This window comes from Myodes glareolus, chromosome 7 (assembly GCF_982192425.1).
Source record: "Myodes glareolus chromosome 7, mMyoGla1.1, whole genome shotgun sequence".
In the NCBI taxonomy this organism is placed as follows: Eukaryota; Metazoa; Chordata; class Mammalia; order Rodentia; family Cricetidae; genus Myodes; species Myodes glareolus.
Genome location: NC_142032.1, coordinates 34,025,793 through 34,048,513, shown reverse-complemented (window position 1 = coordinate 34,048,513; position 22,721 = coordinate 34,025,793). Strand labels below are relative to the sequence as shown.

Here is a 22,721-nt window from a genome sequence, read left to right as displayed (position 1 = left end):
TAAGCATCTTTCCTGACTGACCGCTTCTTGCGGTCCACAAGGCAGGACAGTTAAGAATCTAGAGAAACAAATCATTGAACTTCTAGAAACCAAATTGCTGGAGTTGACTAGAGTTGTTCAGCAAAATGGAGGGGCTTACAAAATGCCGTGGCCCTGGCTTACAAGTACATCTCTTAGGCTCTCTTGAACTAGACCTCTGATCTAAAAGAGGGTTAGACACCCGTGAGGCTCACATCACCCCTTGATTCTTCAACAGAAAGTATCACAGTGGTAACAGCCACCACTCTCCAGAGCTGGAATAGCAGCAAGGTTTGGCTTCCCTTCCTCCGTGAAAATTGTTAATGGACACATAGTGAGGTGAGCATCCATGAGAGCTGTATAGTGTTAGCCAGGAACCATGAACAACACGAGGAAGGCTGGGTCAAATCATGTTCAGTCATTGTACTTGAAGAAACAACCGCAGCAGAGGGGCCTCAGAAAGCCACAAAACTCTCACAGGTCTTTGCTCCTCAAAAGTCTTTCCACAGAGACAGTGAGGATGGAAGATCAGAAAGCTCAGACATGCCAAGGTTCTAGAATGAGTGGCTTGGGGCGGTACATAGCTCTAACCAAGTCTCTCTTTTAAAAGAAAAAAACACAGGTCTCTCTTTAACCAAATCCTCTCTTTTAAAAGAAAAAGGACACCCCTTCCTCGGACATCTTCTGTGAAACACATAAGAAGTACCGCGTATAAATTTACAGTCGTTTTGAAGGGCTGTTTTTTTAATACTTCCAATTACAGATTTATGACAGTGTTCTTCCTCGGCCTGACTCGTGCATTTAATATTCAAATGGCTCTTGGAGGGAGCCATCTGTTACATGACCAGGCATGGAAATTCTTTCCAGGGCTTTACATCAGCCCGTGCTGCTGTTTGTCATGCTTCAGATGTCCTCAGGCACTTAGGTTTCCATTTCGGGGAACAAGGTGAAGGACTTGAAGGCAGGACATGATGTCTTCCTGATTATTCAGTGACTGCTACTGAAAACACCGTGTTCGGCATATGGCTTGCTAAACTGTCTTTCCCCCAACTACCCTCAATGTTTTCCTTTACAGTGATAAAACAATATTCTGAGAAAAGGACATTTTGTTAATCTTTGCATCTCTTCTAAGAATATGCTTTGTTCATTGCATTAATCAACACATTTTCCCAAAAGTTCTTTATCCATATATATACATACATACATATATATGTGTGTGTGTATGTATGTATATATATGTGTGTGTGTATGTATATGTGTGTGTGTGTGTTTGTGTATATGTATGTGTGTTCAGCTCACTGTCCCCTGAGTACCATTTCTCCAAGTGCTGCTATATTTAAACTGAATCTATTTTACTAAAAAGGTTCATCCTATGTACTCATTCTGGTTGGAATCTGCCTGCAGAGTGTATGGGAAGGACTGAGAGTCTGTGATCAGGCTCACTGAGGAGAAGAAAGGTTGATTGCTCATGTCTGATAGGTGGAGTGGAGGGTTGGGTCACACATGCCGTCGGTTTGCCATCTCTCCCCTATGCTTTACTTCATCTTCCTACTCTTGCTCATTAATAAGCATTATGAACTGGCCAACCTTGAAGTGAGCATAGAGTAAAATTAACTCCTCTAGGTGGGAGATGAACCCGACCTGACAATAACGTGCGCACAACCGCAATAATAGCAGCGATGGCTGTGGAACATTTGCTGTGTTATAAATACCACCGTTGCTAACGTACAAGCATTCAATCATTTCATTTACTCTTCATGAACATCCCACGGCATGCATGGATAGTACTTTTCTAGTTTCCAAGAAGAGTGGACTAACGTTCTAAGGGGTTACATAGTTTTCCTGAGTTCATTCCTCATATATTCCTACTCGTCCTGTTCTGGGTCTCTTCTCATAACCACTCAGTCACTCGTCCCTCACATGCAAATCCTAGCCCAGCTGCTGCCTGCACATGAATCTCCACTGCCAGTGAGACTTCCCTGTTAAAGCAGAACTGTCACCCCGGAGCCAGGATGGACCCTCTGAGTTAATGACCTGTTAGCTCATATGACTCATTTTGGGTAATTCATCCAAATTATCTGCCGATCTTCTTCAATGAAGAGTTTCTCTTTTTAATTTTTAGCAAATTGTCTGAAGTTTTCATGTAATAAAACTACTATAGTTCCCATTTAAGTAATACATTCAAGACGTTTAACTGGATCTAACATGCATTTTTCTGGAGTTGGTCACTAATCTCATGGCCCTTTAAAGTGGTAAAAATACAGTAAGACAACTTGGCAGTCACTTCATTCTGTGTGCCAGTAGGGAAGGACACAGTCATATTATTGTCAGTGGTGGCTGTACCCACTCCCTATGCGTAGTTCCTACTACCAAGAGGACCAATAGTTTGTCAATATTGACAACTGACTTTTTAATTTTCCAGAAGGTGTTCACTAGTCCATGACACGGTCCCATCTAATTTGTCCACTCAATTACACCTTCTCAAAAACTAATGATATTTCACTCCTCGTAAAAGTGAACATGAATACCAAAAGGAAACACTGCTGTGGTTGGGGGGCAGGATTGGGCAAATGGTACCTGCTGGTTATGTGCAGTCAGCTAGGAGGAAGGAAGCTGTCAGCCTTACACCCCAGGTGCTGTTTATGGGTCTGTGTTTGCTGTTCATGCTATTTTGCCTAAGCAAACCTTGCATTTGCCATGGTAAGGTTTACTTTGCTTTGAGATGTTAGCACATGAAAAGGCTAGTCAACTTGCCTTTTTGAGGCAAGACTTGAGAAGTCAGAAATTAAGACACTTGTAAAATGTGAGGAGAGTTGTCTTTGCTAAAATGCATTTGGGGTTTAATCTAGACTCAAGCTCTTCCGCTCAACAGCTCAGATAGAAGTGTGAATGTGCCCAGTTCCCTCCAGGGTCCCTCCACTCTCCAGGAGAGACAATGTCTGACATTTGGCCTACAAAGCTCAGCTGCCTTTACTATTAAGCACACCAGTTCTCTCTCTCTCTCTCTCTCTCTCTCTCTCTCTCTCTCTCTCTCTCCCTCTCCCTCTTCCTCTCCCCCTCCCTCCCTCCCTCCCTCCCTCCCTCCCTCTCTCTCTCTCTCTCTCTCTCTGTATTCTGAAGGATGTTAATGAGGGAGATCTTCATCCCTGCTTTCCTCCATTTTTGTTTTCTCCAGAATAAATTACTATTTTTAACTTATTTTTTAGTGAAAAGTTTCAAACTGTATCATCCTGATGACTTCAGTGAGACACCCAGTTCCTTCTAAAACACTGCTGTATTTTCCTAACTCCCCATTTTAGCATAATCCTCTAGGCTTTCCTCCCATCCCCTCACCCCCAACCCCACTTCTAGGAGAAGAGCATTCTTCTTCCAGGCCTGAATCAAAGCTGCCTAGCATTTTGGATAAGAAAAATAAAAGCCGTTTGGTTGTTTGGATCTCGTGGCAATTTATCTCATTTTCAAACTGAAGTCAGGTAACTCTTTTTTCTCCCCTGCCCATAGCCTCAATGGTCCTACCCACCACAAGTCCGCTCCCTGTCCCAGCCAGCGCTCTTCTTCCATCCCTGCACACAGTGTCTTAAAACAAGATTTTCCGTCTTCCTACTACTCCGACTGGCACAATTTTTGAAGATAGAATGGCTCCTCAAATCATGGCCACCTGAAAGTTAAGTTGTCTGCCTCAGTGTGTTCTAGCTTGTGCCGCTTCCCCCCAGCACAATCCCAGATCTCCTCGCCTGCCAGTTCCCTTTAGATTCTACAACCAGATGCTTGGGTTGCACAGAGAAGGGAGGGTAAGGGGTCTCAACTCCTTCAAATCACCTTGACCTCTCTTGTTTCGAGTTTTTGCTTGTTCACCAACTGGATTGATATGAAAAGGATTTAATGTGAATGAGGTCTTATTCCTTCCAGGCTCTTCAAAGAATTAAAGTTAAAGAACTTTTGAATTAGTTTTGTGCCGGTCACTACTTAAAGACAGACTTAAAAATTTCTTAACCTATTTTTATCCCTAATACTTTTCCAATAAAATCTTTGTCTAATATGTTAGTTCAGTTGGTATGTTTTCTAGACTTAAGAACTAATTATAAGATTTTGAAGCCACTACTAGGTTATGCTTCAGGGGTGGGTGGAGTCTGTATTAAGGCCAACAGCTTTCCCTTCCCAGGAGATGAAAGTACCTACATGTTCCTGGCATCCCAGAAAGGATCTGGCAGTGTCTCTGTCTGGTATAGCATTGCCTAGAGGAAGGAACAACACAAGTATCCACTGCTCTCACTGGCTTCTCAAAGGAGCACATCTTTTAGCTCACACATCCTTTAAACTAGAAAACAAAACTGTGGGCTCGGTTCCTGTGGATGTCTTCTCCCTTATCTCACTGCCGAGGTCACAGTCATCTCACAGTTAAGAATGCAGTTCACACTCTACTCAATATCATAGTTGATAGAAAATCTGTCTTAACCCATCCTTAGCAATTATTTCTGTGGAAGGGTGAGGGGCCATGGAAAAATAATTAAACAAATATTTGAATGTTCCTACTAAACAACCTCTCTATTCTTCTAAAACAAGTAACCACATAGCAATTTCCTATGACCTACTGTCAACTAGATTCTTTAAGTACTGTGTGGTCATTTCACTATAGACTTAGTCATATTCTTTTTAAAATTTTATGTATATGGTTGTTTTTCCGGCATGTATGTCTGTATACCACATATGTGCTTGGTGCCCAGTGAGGTCAGGAGACTTGTTAGATCCTATTAAACTGGAGTTACAGATGGTTGTGAGCCACCATTAGGATGCTGAGAATCAAACACAGGTTCTTAAAAAGACCAGTCTGTTCTTGGTGTGGGAGGTCCTTCTGTCTGTGTGTTGTTTTTATTGGTTAATGAATAAAGAACTGCTTTGAGCCTATGGCAGGGAAGAACAGAACTAGACTGGAAAGCTAGGCTGCATACTGGGAGAAAGAAGGGTGGAGTCAGGTAGCCGCCATGGAACCACCAGAGTAAGACATGTCAGAACTTTGCCAGTAAGCCACTGCCACATGGCAATATACAGATTAATGGAGATGGGTTAAGTTAAGATGTAAGAGTTGGCCAATAAGAAGTTAGAGTTAATGGGCCAAGCAGTGTTTTAAATAATACAGTTTCTGTGTGGTTATTTTGGAGCAGCCTGGGAACAAAACAAGCGGACTCCTCCAACATGTACTGTTATCCTTTTAACCATTGAACCATCTCTCCAGTCACATAGTCTTTGTTTTTCTAATTCTTGTTTACCTCTATTTCTGAAACATTTGTTAGATCATAAGGTATCTTTAATTTTAAAAATAAAACACTTTTTGAGTATAAAATTACAGTCAAATGATACTGAGTCATACATCAAGGCACCAAATGGTGAAAAGATTACAATTAGTGAAAATTTTCATAAAGCAACATGTACAAAAAAATCATTCTATCATCTATCTATCATCGATCTGTCTGCCATCTGTCTGTCTTCTTCATTATCACCTACCTTGCACACACATATTTAGAGAAAGCTATTTATACTAACTCACTAAAATCCCAGAAAGGACAGGTTTATTATAGCTGACCTTGGTCTCTTCTTCTACAATTTTGTTTTATATGGAAAAGCAAAACACTGCTTGCATTAGAAGTGTGTTTTAAAGTCAAAAGAGTATTGCTTGCTCTCCTACATGCGAGCTGTGGGTGACTTCTAGCAGGACAATAGTAGAATATTTCATTGGTAAGGATTGGATGATTAAGGCCATGGCTTTATCTCCTCCAACCTTTCCCTTTGAAAATTTTAACTGATAATTTCCCGAAGTCAATGAGGAAAACAAGCGAACAGAAGGACAAGAGAGAATCAGTTCACTTTTCTGGATGCACGAAACCGTCAGAGAACACCGAGCTCTTGGCCAGCTGTCTGCTCAAGCGAGGGGTGGAGGGAGGCACCCTGTTCCCCACACGGAGAGAAGGTACATCAGGGGTGCAAAGGATGTAGAAGCTGCTTCCCTCAATCACTCTGGAGCCCCTGCCCCAGAAATTGGTTTTTAAAAACCTCAAAATTATTGAAGGATGTTTAGCTCTTTTAAGTGACTCCTACAGTTCTCCCCCAAGTCTGTGTGAGAACGATGTTTGAGTTCATTTCTCAAACACAGAAATTAAGATACAAACGCATTATAGTGCCAAACAGTTCCACCAGGCAACTACAAAATTGGAATTGGAGTCAGTGCTGTGGCCCCAGACTTGAGCTGGTAAGGGCTGTTCGTTATTGCTCTATACTTCTGCTGAAATCCCTTACCACTATTTCAGTCTCTAGCAGTTATAAATGCCCTCATCTCCAGTGATGGCCGAGTCCATCTTCAAACTCTCTGTTCTAACAAAAGTTGTATTGATAGATGCAGTGCCCTGGCAACAAAGTAGAAGGGTGGTCCTCTCTGCCACTCTCCTTTTAGAAAGCAGGTTGGAGTAGGAGGTGACCATGCAGAAATTCTCACACTTCTTTAAAGGGCTATATCTAATTTCAAAGTTAAGCACAATAATTAATAATAAAACAAACACGTCTAACAATGTATTGTAGCATAAGTTATGTGAATGATATTCTTTTTGTCTCTTTCTTATTCTATCTCTCTCATTCCCTCAAAATATCCCACTATCCTGTACTCACTCTTCTTGATGACTGTGGGTATCTGAAACTCCAGAAAACAAAGCCACAGATCAAGGAAATACTGGCGGTGAATTGGAGGGACTGGGAAGCAGGAGTGGGAGGCAGAAAAACAGAATAATGAAGGAAGAGAAAGAAACAGAGGGGGTGTTAAGTTTGTTGGACGCAACAGCAGGTCAGTTTTCCCAGGACATTTTGAGGAATCACAGAGAAGAAAGAACCCCAAAAGAAGTTGGTAGTAGTCAAAGCCATGTTTAACCAGACTGTCTTGGCTTGGGAAAGGGACGGATATGCCTGTTCCTATCTCTGAGACCCAAATACACACAGACAGGTCAGTTGTGCAGCAGGCTAATTCTAAATTTTGCCTCCCATAGGCTGAAATGGAATGATCATAGTCTACATCCTCTGGCAAGATCAGGAAGAAACTGAAGGCCCAGTCAGTGCTGAATGCTAAAGGGTCCCAAGGGTCCTGCTAGACACATGAAAGTCCCACAAGTTCAAATTTTCCAAGTTCAGCACCTGGTAGCAGACTGGGTGAGAGCTGCCCATCGTTAAACAAGGTGGAAATGAAAACAAGATGGGCAGCTCCTGAGCGTAGCGCTGAAGGTCACATGTAATCGATGAACAAGGTTGGCGGGTGACTTGAAGCATTAAGAAAGAGTCAGGACCAGTATGGGAAAGGGAAGCCTAGACATGAAGCGTCTCCAAACAGTGTAACTTTGAGAGCCAAAGGCAGAGAATCAGATCCCTATTATTTCTTGAGCAATATGTCAACCTCAATATAGTCTCTGGGCATGGATTTAAAGTAACAATTTCGAATAAATCATAATTAGAAAGCTAATTAACCGAAGCAATGCATAATAAAAAGGCATAGGCCTTGAATTGTGTGTCTGAAGCTAGCTGACTTTTGCTTTTGTAGTTTTTTTTTTCCTTCTGGAAGGAGGGACTATAGATTATATCTAAATATATCACAGTAACCCTAACAAATAGGCACGGGCACAATTAAGTCCCTCGACATAAAGCAGAAAGCTTCCCCAATGTCAGCAAGCAACACTGCTCTTTCAAATTTAAAGCTTCTATAAAACCTAAAAGGAAACACTAATCAGCAACCCTTTATCCTTTTAATGAAGGCCGGCAGCTCTCATATATATTTTTTAATCTCTCTTTGCTTTACAGTACACAGAAATAGCTTCTGAGTATGTTGTTTCTCTCTGTGCTCACCACAGAATTAGCAGAAAACATACATCCAAAATGATGCCTCTTGAGTCCCTTGCTTTTAAAAACCTTTTCTTTGAATAGGTGAGAAATCTTCAGTAGTATTTGAATACGTTCACCTGTGAGGATCACATGCTCAGATGCAGAGATGCAAAAGAGATGCCTATACAGATACTGCTAAAGCCTTGTCGCACTCCCAGGCTTTAAGGCTACACATAACTTTGTCCTTGACAGAACAGCAAGATGGGTGGAGGTGGTCTTCGTATTCCACCTCTCCGTTCATGTCATCACCATGGTCATTGTCATCATCATCATAGTTTTCCTTGTCGTCCTTGCTGTTCATTGTCCTCCCCACACCACTCCCCAGGCTCCGATACTTTCTGATGATGTGTGGTGTGGTATGCATGATCTACAAATTCAGACTTTGGAGTCACACTGCGTGAGGTCATCCTGTAGTTCAGCCACTAACAAGCTGAATTATAGAAGCCATTTAAGCTCTCCGATTCCCTATTCCTCATTTGAAGAACAGGGAAGGAAATGGCTGGGTTGATTGTGAGGGTTGTGCTAGCATCAATATGGCTTTGGGGAGAGTTCCTGGAACACAGGAGGCACTATGTACGTAAAATGTATGTTTCATCACATCATCTGACTGCTCAGCACGTCTCCAGCTGGACCCCAACCTCCCTAAGCTACGAGCACGTCAATCTTAGATTATCCTGCCTGTCTTGTCTCCTGGGAGGCTCAGCTCCCTTTATGTCCTTCTCTCAACCCGCTGTTGGAAAGAACAGGTTGAGCATATTCTGGAACAGAGCTACTAAATTTGAACACCCATGCAAATCACATGCTGACCTTGTCGAAATGCAGGAGAGAGTTAGCTGTCCCAGAGCCTGACGATATGCTGACGCTGTCCTGTGGATCACATTAGGGAAAGGAAGAGGTTCAATTCATCAAGAGCCAGGTTCCTCTCCATCTGATGGCTTTTGGTCTTTATGAAGATTTATTTACTTCATACAGAATATTTAATCTACAGATTCTTTATTGCATTGATACAGATATTAAATTAATAAATAAATACAAAATGTTCAGCAAAGTGTGCCACATTTAACAGCCACTGACTGGTAGCTATTAAGTTGTTAAGAACAGGTTGCTAGACACTAACTCCCCAAAACAATTTCATTTTAAAGAAAGCTACCTAGACAAGGGGAAACTCACTGCTTTAATTCCCAACTGTACAACCCAATAAAGAATTATCAAGACTTACTTCAACCAACTTCCAGGCTGACAAAGACAAAAGTATGCAAATAAAACTCTGCAATTTCCAAACAAAGTCATTCCCCTCTCCCTTGACTCCAGCATCACAGAATCTACAGCCCAAGTGCTGCTGTTTGGAGCCGAAATAAGTAATATGGAGAGTTATTTTCCACCGAAAATAGTCAGACATGGAAGCCAGTGGTTATTCAGCCTGTGCGTAATGATCCTTTAGAGGGGGGTCACATATCAGAAATTCTGCATATCAACTATTTACATCATGATTCGTAACAGAAGCAGTTATGAATAGCATAACAGTTACAGTTAAGAAGTAGCAACAAAAATAATTTTATGGTTGTGGGTCACCACAAGAGAAGGAACAGTATTAAAGGGTTACAGCATTAGGAAGATAGAGAACCTCTGATCTAAACAAGTGTGTGTGTGTGTGTGTGTGTGTGTGTGTGTGTGTGTGTGTGTAGTTTTAAAGACTCTTTCTTGAGAGCAGGATGAAATGACATGAAACCACACTCATTCACCTCACTAGTTGCCTTCTGAGATTCTCTGGGCCACAGTGTAAGAAATAAGATCTAGATATTACCTAGATGGAGCCCAGAAGAATCCTTCTAGGAATGGGGGCAGAGCTAAGAATCTGAAGAAACCTTTTTGGCTTGTTTTCAGAGATGAGTGCCAGAAGGGACAGCTGTAGATAAAAGACCTCTGGTATCCCGTAGAACAGCGGTCCTCAGCCTGTGGGCCATGAGCTCTATGGGAGTGGAACAACTCTTTCACAGGGGTTGCAATATCCTGCATATCAGATCTTTACATTGCAATTCATAACAGTAGCAAAATTACAGTTATGAAGTAGCAACAAAATAATTTTATGAATGGGGTCACCACAGCACAAAGAACTGTATTAAGGGTTGCTTCATTAGGAAGGTTGAGAAACACTGCCATAAAAGGTCATTCTGGAACAAAATAGCATATGATTTGGGGTCTGTTGATGAAGTATCTGCCTGTGGCTGGGAAAGAGCCTCGAATGACAGGACCAAAATGTACAGAACTGGAGTTCTCATAGGGACAGGAACTAATTCCACAGCTCCATGGACCACCAAGCAGTACACATAGATTCGGGCAGAATACCCCAAAGGTTTAACTGTTTAACAACAGTTAAAGCTTAATCAAATATTGTTCATCCTACCTTAAAAAAAATCACAAAAGCAAGACCTAAGAGGATCAAATGAATTCCAAAATAATTTGATTGCATTACAGACAAAAATATTCAATACTCAATGAAGTAGAAATTATGAAGTCTGGCATGGAATCAGATTATGAAGCATGAAAGAGAAAGCAAGGAAATACAATATATAATAAAGAGAAAAATCAGCCAATAAAAACCAATTCAGAAATGACATTAATGTTAGAATTAATGGAGAAAACAATTATTATATGCATCTAGATGTTAAAATTTTTTTATCACAGACACAAAAGAAATAAAAAGACCCAAATTAAACTTAGAGAGATGCAAAGTATAAGTGTCTCAGATGAAAAATGTGCCGGATAGGATTAATAGCAACTTACATATTGTAGAAGAAATAATCAACAAAGCTAAAAGTCTATGCGGAAAAGCTGTCCACACTTAAAATAGAGAGAAAAAAATTTAGAAAGTGAACAAAGAACCACTAAGATATGGGCCATTTCCAGATGGCCAAATGTATAGTTGGAATTAAGTTCTACTCATTGAGATGAAGAATAGAAACAGTCAAAACATGGGTCACTGTGATATTTTCTTATTATTTCAATTACTTTAAGGAACAATGGAAAGGGCTGGGAAGATGGCTCCATTAGTAAAGTGCTTGCCTCTCAAGCGTGAGAACCTGAGGTCAAATCTCTAGCACCACATAAAAAGATCGGAACTGCCAGCGCCATCTGCAATCCCAGCCACTGGTGAGGTGGACGCAGAAGGATCTCTGGGGCTTGCTATCCAGCCAGCATAGGCAACCAGCGAGCTCTGTATTCCATGAGAGATCTTGAACCAAAAATAAAAATGAGAAAGCAATTGAGGAAGACACACAATTTTGATCTCTGGCCTTCTTATGGAAATACACACACACCCCTGTACACACAAAGTGACAGCATGTTGTGGAACTTGCACTACTGTAGATAAAATGTGACAATGTGGGCTGGAAAGGTGGAAATGAAACTATAAGGCTCATCTATAGTAAATAATAGAAGGTCATTGGGATGTCTAGGATGATAAATTAGGGATGTTTATTCTAAATCCCAATAACTCAAGTAGTAAAGGTTACAGCCAATAAACTACAGAGGAGAGTGAAATAAAAATTTATTTATTTATTTATTTATTTATTTATTTATTTATTTTAAGATATGAGAAGTTGGGAGATGGTGTCACATGCCTTTAATCCCAGCACTCGGAAGGTAGAGGCAAGCTGAGTTCAAAGCCAAACTGGTCTCCAGAGTGAGTTACAGTACTGGTTCCATAGAAACTCTTTCTCAAAAAGAAAAGGAAGGAAGGAAGGAAGGAAGGAAGGAAGGAAGGAAGGAAGGAAGGAAGGAAGGAAGAAGACAAAAAAGGGGCAGGGACAACAGAGAGAGACAAATAGAAAACAAATTACTGGACAATAGACTTAAGCCTTAACATATTGATAGTTGCATGAATGTAAATGGCATAAACACTACAAATCAAAGGTAAAAGATCATCAAATTGTATAAGAAGCAGAAACCACTACAAATAAAGGGAAAATTTAGGACTAAGTGAAAGTGAAGGCACAGCTTTACAAAACATATCAGTACATTAAATTAGTGCTTGGGAAAATCCTGTGACAGTAAATATGCATATTGGAAAAATAAAGGTCTCAAGTCAAAAGTCCCATCTCCAACCTTAGGAGTTTAAAAAAAATGGGCAAATTAAACCTGAATAAATGAAGAGAAAATAAATTATAATGGGATGTCAAACTATGAAACAGACAACAGAAAGCTAGAATGCCATAGCAAAAAAATCTATGTAATAAAAAATTCTTTGAAAAGATCAATAAAATTGATGAATTTTAGCCTGACCAGCAGCGGCAGTAGGGAGGAAAGGAAGGGGCCGTGAAGTGGGAGCAGTATATAGGACAGCACTACTGAGCCCATTTTGTGCTAAGAAATTCAACAACGTAAATAAACATGGTCCATAAAAGACAAACAACTAAACTTCACCCATGAAAAGAATAGATAAGAGATATTGCCATAAATCAATTATGAAAGTAGAATTTATAATTAAAGACCTTGCCATAGGGAGACTCCCATGAGTAAATGAGGTCACATTGAACTCTATCAGTCATTTAAAAAGAAAACCAATTCCAGTGTTACACATACACACTCAGAAGATGAAGGGTGGACTAACCTCAGACCTATTCCATGAGCTAAGCACTACCTTGAGATCCAAACCAAAGCTACCATAGAAAACAAAGCAAAAATAAAACCATAGATAATTATCCATCACAAATAGAAATGTCAGTCTGAACAAAGGCTTAGCAAATCAAATCCAACCACAAAGAAAAGGGAAATAACTTTGTTATCAAGTGGAACTTGTCAGAACAATGTAGCATTGATTTAACATTTGAAAATCAATATGATTTTCATTGCATTAGCAAATGAAACGAAGAGCTATAAAACCCCCTCTATAAATGCAGAAAGCATTAGAAAGGTTGAACATTCATCTGTTTTGGATTTACAAAGTATGACTTCTCAACAAAATAGGAGAAGCATCTATGAAAAATTAACATCCAATGTCATCTTTGCTGGTATTCTCTCTAAGGATGCCGATCAGGATGTTGATGTACATCCTCATCTTTTCTTCTCAGTGGTGTACCAATGGTTCTAATCAATGCAAGAGGGCAGTGAAAAGAAACAAGAAGCATCTGACTGGCAAGAAAGAAGTAAAACCCTTTTTATTCTCAGTGGATATGACAATCCACATAGAAAACTCTGGGATTCTATTTTTTTTTTTAAAAAAAAAGCTTGCTGGAACTACTATGTGACAGTTTCAGGATAGTTGAAAATTAAATAATGTACTGTATTTCTCTGTATTAGCCTCAAGCGATCGTAAGCAGAGTTTAATAGTAATTCCATTTATGATGGCATCAATATGCAAAGTAGTGAGGGATAATTGAAAATACGTGTAAGGTGTGCACATTGAAATTTTAAAACATTATTATGATGTATGAAAGATTAAATTATTCATAGATTAAGACCTCCTCTTTTAGAATATTGCTTCTCTACAATTTGTTTTTAGATTTAATGCAACTGCTATCAAAATATCAATGGAATTTTTTCCCTTTTGCTCTAAAATTTATGTAGAAATAAAAGGAAGGAAGGCTAAGTTAGGAGGACAAATAACAAGAGCTGATTTCATGATTTACATAACTGTACATTCTCTAGGCTTCATTCCTGAGTTATGCCAAAACTCTGACTTTAAAATAATTTTAAATTTAGTTTTGCCTGATACTTTTGCCTCTAACAATAAGATTGTCTAACATTAAAATAGTTTTATTTAAAGTATTTTTATTTATTAAGTCTTTGAGGATTTCATACGTTCTATTTTGATCATATTCATCCCTTCCCCATCTCCTTCCAGAGTCTCCCTTTTTTTCTTACTCACCCAACGTTGTGTTCTTATTTTCTGTTTTGTTTTGTTTTTAAACTTATCCATTGAATTGACCCACTTAGCATGGCCCATATAGTACTCTCTATGTGGCCTTCCTCAGAAGTGTGCTAGAACTATCAAGAATCATCCCCTTAAAGAAAACTGATTCTATCCATCCCATCAGTTGCCAGTTGTCAAAAGCTCCTCAGCTGGGCTGGAGCTTTGCATCTCCATCATGAGATTCTTTATGGCTTTAGTCTATTCAGGTCTCATGCATGCTGTCACAACAAAGTTCAGATGAGCAACCATTCTGTGGTTTCTGGAAAACACTGTCTTCTCATTTTTACAATCTTTCTTACCCATCTTTTGCAATGATCCCAAGCACTGGGACAGGTGTATGATATAGATGATCCATTCTGCAGTCATTTATTCTCTGTGCACTGACCCGTTGTGGATGTTTGTATGAGTCACTCTCTGTTGCAAAGAGAAGCTACTCTGGTGACATTTGGAAAAATGCACTAATCTATTAGTATAATGACAAGTTGTTAGGAGTCAGTTTCATACATCGTCCTATTAATAGAGTCAGAGAAATCGGTTCCACCTAGGATCTATGATCTTCCCCCATGACACATTACCCATAATCCTACTGCTACTCCACCCATCCTCACCCTCCACCACCACTGCAAGATGTCTACTATTTAAAAAAATGACTATCACTTAAGAGGCATTGGAACACCAAGAATAGGTTGGTTTTTGAGATTAAAAATTAGTAATTCAGCTAAAACAGATTACCAAAGTTGTTTTTATATTGAAATGACATAAAATATGGTTTTCTTTTGGATTTAGAAATTTACTATCTGCGTTTTACTCCTGTTTCATCATCCCTAACAATATAGCCTATTATCTTGTTCCATAAAATCAATACATAAAGACAAACAAGATAATTCATTCCATAAGAATTCACAATATAGCTTACTTACATTTTAGATAAGGGCTACTTCAGATGAAAAACACCTTTATTTTTGACACTAAGAATTAGAAAGCTAAATACATTTTTCAAAACTTTTCTGAAGTCTACTGATGTTGCCTTGATCTAAGCAACCGGCTCCATTCTTGATTCCTAGGGCAGCTTCATCATTAACTCTACCTCGTCCATTACAGTCTATGTGCAGCCCAAATAACAGAGTCGTCCATCAAAGACAGAAGTCAGACCATATGCTTCTGTCCAATTTGTGTTATCCTTTTGGCTTCCAATTCTTCAGAGGCCGACACAAGTTCTGACCTCATGTCCTGTCGTTTTCCTCCACTTAATTCCTAGACCCCCTAGGCTGTGACTTCTTTCCTGGGACTTGCTGGGCACATAGTTCCTGTAGAGCCTCTGCACTTTCCATTCAACCTGCTTGTTACCCCATACATCAGCAACCCAGCTAACTTAGTCACCCTCTGAGACTTCCCTGCAACTGGCCTGCCTCAGTGAGATCCATCTTCAACTACCATTTTTCAATTAAAATCCATCTCTCACTCAGCTACTTTATTATTGCTAATTATCTGTCTATAAAGGTGGCAGTTTTTATATGTTTTCTTTGAGAAGAGTGGAGATTGATAAATATTTATTGAATCAGTGACTAATTCCACATTCCTCAAGTCAGACATAGGTGAAAAAAACCTAAATCACCTTGCCCTGCCTATATGCAAATAGCCCAAAGCGGCCTTTCCTACAGAGGAAAGAAGTCAGGGTGATTCTGGGTGGTCACTTCTAGCCATATTGCAGAAATTGGGGTGGCCAAGCTCTTAGCATTTTAACAGTCTCCTTGAATTATCTTCACATGTTGTTATTATTATGGCTCCATTGCTTGTTCTGAGAGAGGCCCATCTGTCTCCTCTCTCTTCCCCACTCCATCTGTCTTCTCATCGCATGTTCTCTCTCTCATTTTCTCTCTTTGACCTTATGATTTGAATAAGTGCAAAATGTCTTTGGCACTACCCAGAGTGAATTAAAAGCTGAAGGCTCTCTCTGTTGATACAACAAAGAGAAGCCAAGTAAATCAATTAGAGGAATGGGGTGGAAGAGAGTGTGGGATGGAAAGTTTGTTTGCTTGTATTAATATATTTGTGTGTGTGCGTGTCCGCTTAAACTTCACTTCATCTAAAAAAAGAACTTCAGCAGAGCCAAGGATATGATTTGTTCTTTTTATTTGAGTCTAAAGAAGAGAATCAATATTTTAAAACATCTACAGTTTATGACTGGTGTCTGCATACAGATGTTAATATATGTATTTGGTACATATAGAACATAAGTAAAACTCCTTTTAACTTTTTACATTATTGAAAATACCTCAAGTAAATTGAAAAGTAGAAAAATCATAAAATGATCAATCATACTTTTTAATAATTACCCATAGTTTTAATCTATTTTGTTCCTTTTTGTGTTTGTTGTTGTTGTTGTTGTTTGTTTTTCAAGAAAGGGTTTCTCTGTGCAACCGTCCTGGATGTCCTGGAACTCACTTTGTAGACCAGACTGGCCTCAGACTCACAAAGATCTGCCTGCTTCTGCCTTTAGAGTGCAGAAGTTAAAGCTGTGAGCCACCACTGCCTGGCTTGTTTCACAAATTTTATCTATCATTTACATACTTATCTATAATTTAACTACGTAACCTCTTGTTAAAAATCTGCTTAGTCATAAATCATAGGCATCAATATAAATGATTCAACTCTTTTAGGATCCATTCCTAAAATTCAAAGATATTCTCCTAAATAATCACAATGGCATTGTGATAGCTTCCTTACTTCCTTCTCTATTGCTGTGATGATAAAACACCAAGACCAATGTAGCGCCTGCACTAGGGGATGGTCTGTGAGCCAAGAACTAAGCTGGAGACTTAAAAACACATGTACATACAGACAGACAGAGACACGGGGATACGGGTCGTCCTTGATACAAGAGTGCCCAGTTTATTGTGCTCCAGGGAAACTTATATAGGGATCCTTAACTGATAGCCACGCCCCAGCTCTCAGGATCTTTCAGCTGCAGGCCTCATCAGAACCCATTCCCCCTGCCATCAAGGTCTCATGCTCGGAGCAGCTGCAGGCACAGGTGTTTTGCTAAGGTCGCCCCAGCAGGCAAAAGGTCTGAGGCAGGCAGGCAAGGAAAGTCAAGGGGCCAGGGGTCTGCAGCTCCCAACAGACCAAGACAATTTATAAAAGAAAGCATTTAATCTGGGGCCTAGTTTCAGAGGTTGAGAGCTCACGATGGCAGAACAAAGGCATGGTGGCAGGAACATTTGAGAAACACAAACTGATTCACAAGCAGGAGACAGAGATCACACTGGGAATCTCAGGAGTCTTTTGAAACACCCCAGTGGCACACCTCCTCCAAAAGGGCTACACCTTCTAATCCTTCTCAAAGAGTTCCACTAATAGGGAACCAATTATTCAAATGAGTCTCTGAGGGCCATTCTCATTCAAACCACCACACATGTAAAAATACAATTACCTAATATTCAATCCATAATATTTTTTGGTTTTTCGAAACAGGGTGTCTCTGTAGCTTTGGTGCCTGTCCTGGAACTAGCTCTTATAGACCAGGCTGGCCTTGAACTCACAGAGATCCACCTGCCTCTGCCCCTGGAGTGCTGGGATTAAAGGTGTGTGCCACCACCACCTGGCTCAATCCATATTTAAATTCCTTTAATGGATCTCCAAATTTATGAAGTCAAGACTTAATCAAGGACCATATATTCATGAATTACATGACTTAAATCTTTTATAGAATATGTCTCTTTGATATTTTTTCTTCCTTTTATAATATTAGCTCTGTGAAGAATTCAGGTCAGTTGTATTCTGCAAATAAACAACAAAGAAAACCTGTTTCCAACAAAGTAGAAGGCAAGAGTCAACACCTGAGGTTGCCCTCCTGTTCCACAGGCATGCTGTGCTATCCATGTATGCATGCCGTGCTATCCATGTATGCATGCCGTGCTATCCATGTATTCAAACACATATCACACACACACACACACACACACACACACACACACACTCACACACACACAATGTATCTCTGGCCTCCTCAATCTGGATTTACACAGCGATAATGGCAAAGACATCAGTCTTCTCTGTTGTAGCAAGTTCTTAGGAGTCCAGAATCACGCTCAAGTTCAACAGTACTCCACACCTTGAACTGAATTATATCCTCTTTGGAATCCTAACCAGCTTCCGAGGAAACAGAAAGGAGGTAGACAGTATTTTTTGATCCCCTGCCCCATGCATATACACAGCACAAACTTAACCATAAATAATGGGTAGACCCTTTCTATGGATACAATATAAATGAACGTACATTGAAATTGGTCATGCAATCTCATTGCACCCCATGAAGCTTTACACAGCATTTTATTTAATATATGTTAGAATGGGCAATTTTGAAGTAATAAGAGGTTTTAGAGATAAAAGATGAGAAATAAATAAGGAAAATAAAGAAGAATCTTACATGGATGAACATGGACATGAGCCACAGATGAAGGGATATGGCCATTCATAAGGACTTGGTCAAATTTCAGTTTTCAAGGTCATCTACGGAGAGGTTTTGTCTCACGTCATGTTCAAGCCACAGTATCCTTGGACTCAATTTTCAGATCTGCAAAACGGGAATGGTGATAGCCTGCCTCCTGTGATACCTAAGAGAAATTTGTAAGATGTACATGGATGACAAAAGGCCGGGTAATTATAAAATGCCATGTGCTCTGCATTGAAAAAGAATTTCTCTAGAGTGAAAGCGGCAAGGCACAGTTGAAAGACAGCTTTTCACACCATATCCAGAGCCACATCCAATCCAAACTAAAGCTGGCTTGTGCCGAAGAAACGTTTGTTTTTAATTTGAAGTGCATCGATGACCAGGCTAGTGATCCTCAAGAGGAAGGCCACCATGGTGCAATTACCAGGCTGATTTTGTCATTTTTTTTATTTCTATGTGTATGAGGTTTCTGCCTATATGTATGTTTATGGTTCATGTGAGTTCAGTGCCCTTGGATGCCAGAAGACAACACCAGATCCCCTAGAACTAGAGTTACAGATGATTGAACGGTGCCGTATGGGTGCTGGAAATTAAATCCAGGTCACTTGGAAAAGTAGACAATGCTCTTAATTGCTGATCCCTTCCTCTGGCCCCAAATTTTGCTATTTTAAAGCACCTACGTTTTGTTAAGATGAGGTTATAACTGACTATGTCGTCTCAGATTACACATATGCATGTTGGCTTGTTCTGCGTTATATTTTCTCGTATACAGCAGACACGATATGGCACAACTATTCAGAGAGGAAGCTTCTAGAAAGTCTGAAGTTTATCAGACATGAAGCCAGCCCCCTGTTAATGCTCATCATTTGATGGTGAAGATGGACTATGTTTCCTATAATCGTAAGAAGGATTCTATAAATCTGTGGACCTTGTAGTCTTACCTGCGGTTCAAATTCTATCTCCTCCCATTCACGGACAATCTGCACCCAGATGGTCCTGTGGAAATCTAACTCACTCCAGTCACAAGGTGTCGTCTGTTACCTGGGTGCTGATGGCTCACAAAGTGACCACTGCTTCCATTTCTCTTTCTTCAACTTCAGCCCCACATATCTGTGGGTGGTCCCAGCAAACAACAAGCCCAGCACACAACCGCCATGTGCTTTTAGACCTCTGCTCTTTTGGCTTTGTTATTGAATGGCACTGCACTTCCTCGGTAAGACCAGGCTACTGCTTCGGTTTCTCTTGGATCGCCCGTTGGTGATCAGATTCTTTCCTGTCCACCTTTAACATGTCACCTGAACAAGCAATACATTCTGCTTATGCCTCTGGTCTCTGTTTGGAGAGGGGGCTTTGTTAGCTTTATTTAGGCTTTTTAATACAACTCTTTTCTCCTTCTCTGAATGTCTTCTTCCAGAAAATATTGAGTTATGGCAGCAAGAAATTCAGAGGCCTTCCTCTATACCCACCTCGTGTCTGAGCATCTTCCATATACAATCTCACTGTGTCTTCACAAGACATAGATATCAGTCATTTCCCTTTCTATTCCCATGCGTGTCAACGGCTTTTTGTTGTTTCTTTCACATGATACAAAGCTATTTTAGTACCTCCAACATAGGTCTTCAGGACAAGTCTCCTACCACTGCTCCCCGTTTCCTCCAAGTTCAACAAGACTGTTGTCATTTTCCCAATGCATCTTTTTTGGGGGAAGGGTGTTATTGTTTTTACCAACAATTCCACTCAGCCTTTTCAAACTTTACTATTTAAGAAAAGCAGAGGAGAGGGCTAGAGAGAAGGGAGTAGGGGAGGAACGGGGAAAGCTTGGTGGCCGGGGATGGGGGGGGGGGAGGGAGGTAGGATGAATATGGGATCAGGGAACAATATATTTCAACTAAGGGAGCCATTTTAGGGTTTACAGGAGACTTGATTATATATGGGATCCCAGGTCCAAGGAGAAATCCCCCAGACTGCTCTCTGGACAGAGGAGAGGGTGCCTGAATCGGCCGTGGCCCATGACCATACTGATGTATATTTTGCTTATCACCATAGATCCTTTGTCTGGCGAAGGACGGCTATGCAGTCGGAGGCCCACATTGGAGCAACGGATTGAGCGCCCCCGAGGTCCGGAGGGGGAGCGGAAGGAGGAGGAACATGAAAGACGAAATCAGTACTGCGAGGGATGCTATCACCCACTGATACAAGGGAACGGATCTGATGAGAATTTACCAGGGCCAGTCGGACTGGGACTGAACGAGGACGTGATCTAGCCAGATTCTCGGAATTTGGCCGGATTCTCTGACTGCGGCTGGCCTGGGGTCTTTCTGAAAAGCCATTGACTATGACACTGGGACCTGTTTCCTCTGCATATACTGGATTTTGGGGATCCAGTCTGTTTGGACGCTCGCCTTCCTGGACCTGGAGGGAGGGGGAGGGAGCTGAAGCTTCCCACAGGGCAAGAAACCCTGACTGCCCTGGGGGACGGAGGGGAAGGAGGGGGGGAGTGGGGGGAGTGGGAGGGTGTTGGGAGGGGGGGCGGAAATGGAAACTTTTATAATTTAATAAAATTTACTAAAAAAAAAAAAAAAGAAAAGCAGATACTTTATAGATCAATATATTTTCATTCTTACCTGGCAGGAGAGACACCATGATCACAAAGGTGGTTTTCCCAGGGCGAAGCTTATCCATTGCACGCTGGATGTCCTGACCTTGCGATTTCCCCAAATGCAGGAAACCCGACTGATAATGTGTGGTAGCAGGGGACTGCCTTCACCCTCTCGCCTCAAAGCAAAAAGAAAAAGAAAGCTAATATATATATTTTCAACAAAGATTTTCCCATACTCTCAGACCACTGCACATCTCCATGTTGAGCCTAGAAGCCATCTTTGAGCAAAGGTAAACCTAACAAGCCTCCTCTTTCTTCACTGTTATTTTGAAGATAAAGGCTGTCTTCATTTCTGTAGCTCAATGTACCTCCTCTTTGATGTGAGGCTTAGAACTTATCTGCATATACATTCCTTTATTTAAAAGCATCGACAAAGACCTCCATGACCCGCTCTAACACCCAATGGCAATGATTGTGCCCTTTCTCATCCTTCCCCACTTCCTTATAGTCTAGATAGCTATAAAAGCCAGTTTACAAAAGATTGAAATTCAGTATGAAATAGGTAGAAAACAGTGAATTATCATGCCTGCTAAGGACAGAGGTGGGGGTCAAAGAACATGTAAGTCAGGTCTTCAGGAGGGAGGAGGAGCTTATGAGGAGGAGAAGGCAACCCAGGAAGCCGAAAGAACATGCCTAGGATCATGACGATGTGGCAGTAGAATCAGTTCAGAAAAAGAGCAATAATTCTAAATCCTGAGGGCCAGAAGGATGGCTCGGCGGGTAAAGCTCTTGTCGCACAAGCCTGACATGTCTCCTACTACTGTTTCCTCCAAGTTCAGCAAAATAGGATTGTTGTCATTTCCCCAATGCATCTTTGGGGCAGGGTGGTTATTGTTTTTACCAATACCACTCAGTTTGGATCACCAGACTGTATAAAAACTGAAAGTGATAGGTCACCAACTTGTGATCCCAGCATACCCACAAGTGGGTGTAAGGGAAATGGGGGAAAAGAACCTCCTAAGGCTCCAACTAGCCTGCCAAATCTAGTGGGAAACAGCAAAGTAAGGCCATCTCCAACAAGGGAGAAGGCAATTGGTAAGGCTCGAGCTTGCTTGTCCTCTGACCTTTGCATGTGTTCAAGTGTCCACAGACACATGACCGTACCCCCCTACACACATTAATTAATCAATTGCATAAATCGTTCTGAACTTCTAGCACTCCAAGTTTAGAGGAAGAAGGTCAAGAGAATGGTGAATAAAGTCAGATTAAGGGTCCTTAGTTGCCCTGGCAAGTAACATCACCAGAAATACTTAAGGTAAAACATTCACCAGTTATTTATTGAATTAAATAACATATTTCCAGATAGCCAAATAGCATTTTCTCTACATTTGTGTGGTTCTTGAGTTCTGTGCCCCATTATAAATCATTTCTTTTTGCTCAACTCTATCTGTGATTAAACCCAGCTTCTGCAAACCAGGGTTTATTGAGTACCTCCATAATACTCAGAGAACAACCCTCATCATTAGCAAAAATTGCCACCGTGAAGTTAAGTTGTCCTTCTAGGAGTGGAAGGGACATGTGAAAGGCATGAAATTAGAAGCGGCAGCCTTCTCCCAACCCCCAAGGTTCTGACGCAATCCTCCAAGAAGGGCAGGCTGCTGAGCACGGTGGAAATCACATCTGCTAATCACACTTCTAAGACTCAGCATTCTGCTTTGTTTTTTTTTTTTCTATTTTTCAACACGGGAAGTGCCACTTCTTTAAACTATTAGGTGAATTATTAATTTTCCTTAGCACAGTATATAAAGAATGAAAGTTTCAAAACAGTT

General features: G+C 40.7%; 1 non-coding gene across 1 annotated transcript; it reads left to right on the top strand.

Moving 5' to 3' along the window:
- Nucleotides 1–20,909: 20,909 nt before the first annotated feature.
- LOC125403553 (U1 spliceosomal RNA) lies at nt 20,910–21,071 on the top strand. Its single transcript, XR_007232994.3, has one exon. It is a non-coding gene; the product is annotated as a U1 spliceosomal RNA (small nuclear RNA).
- Nucleotides 21,072–22,721: the final 1,650 nt, after the last annotated feature.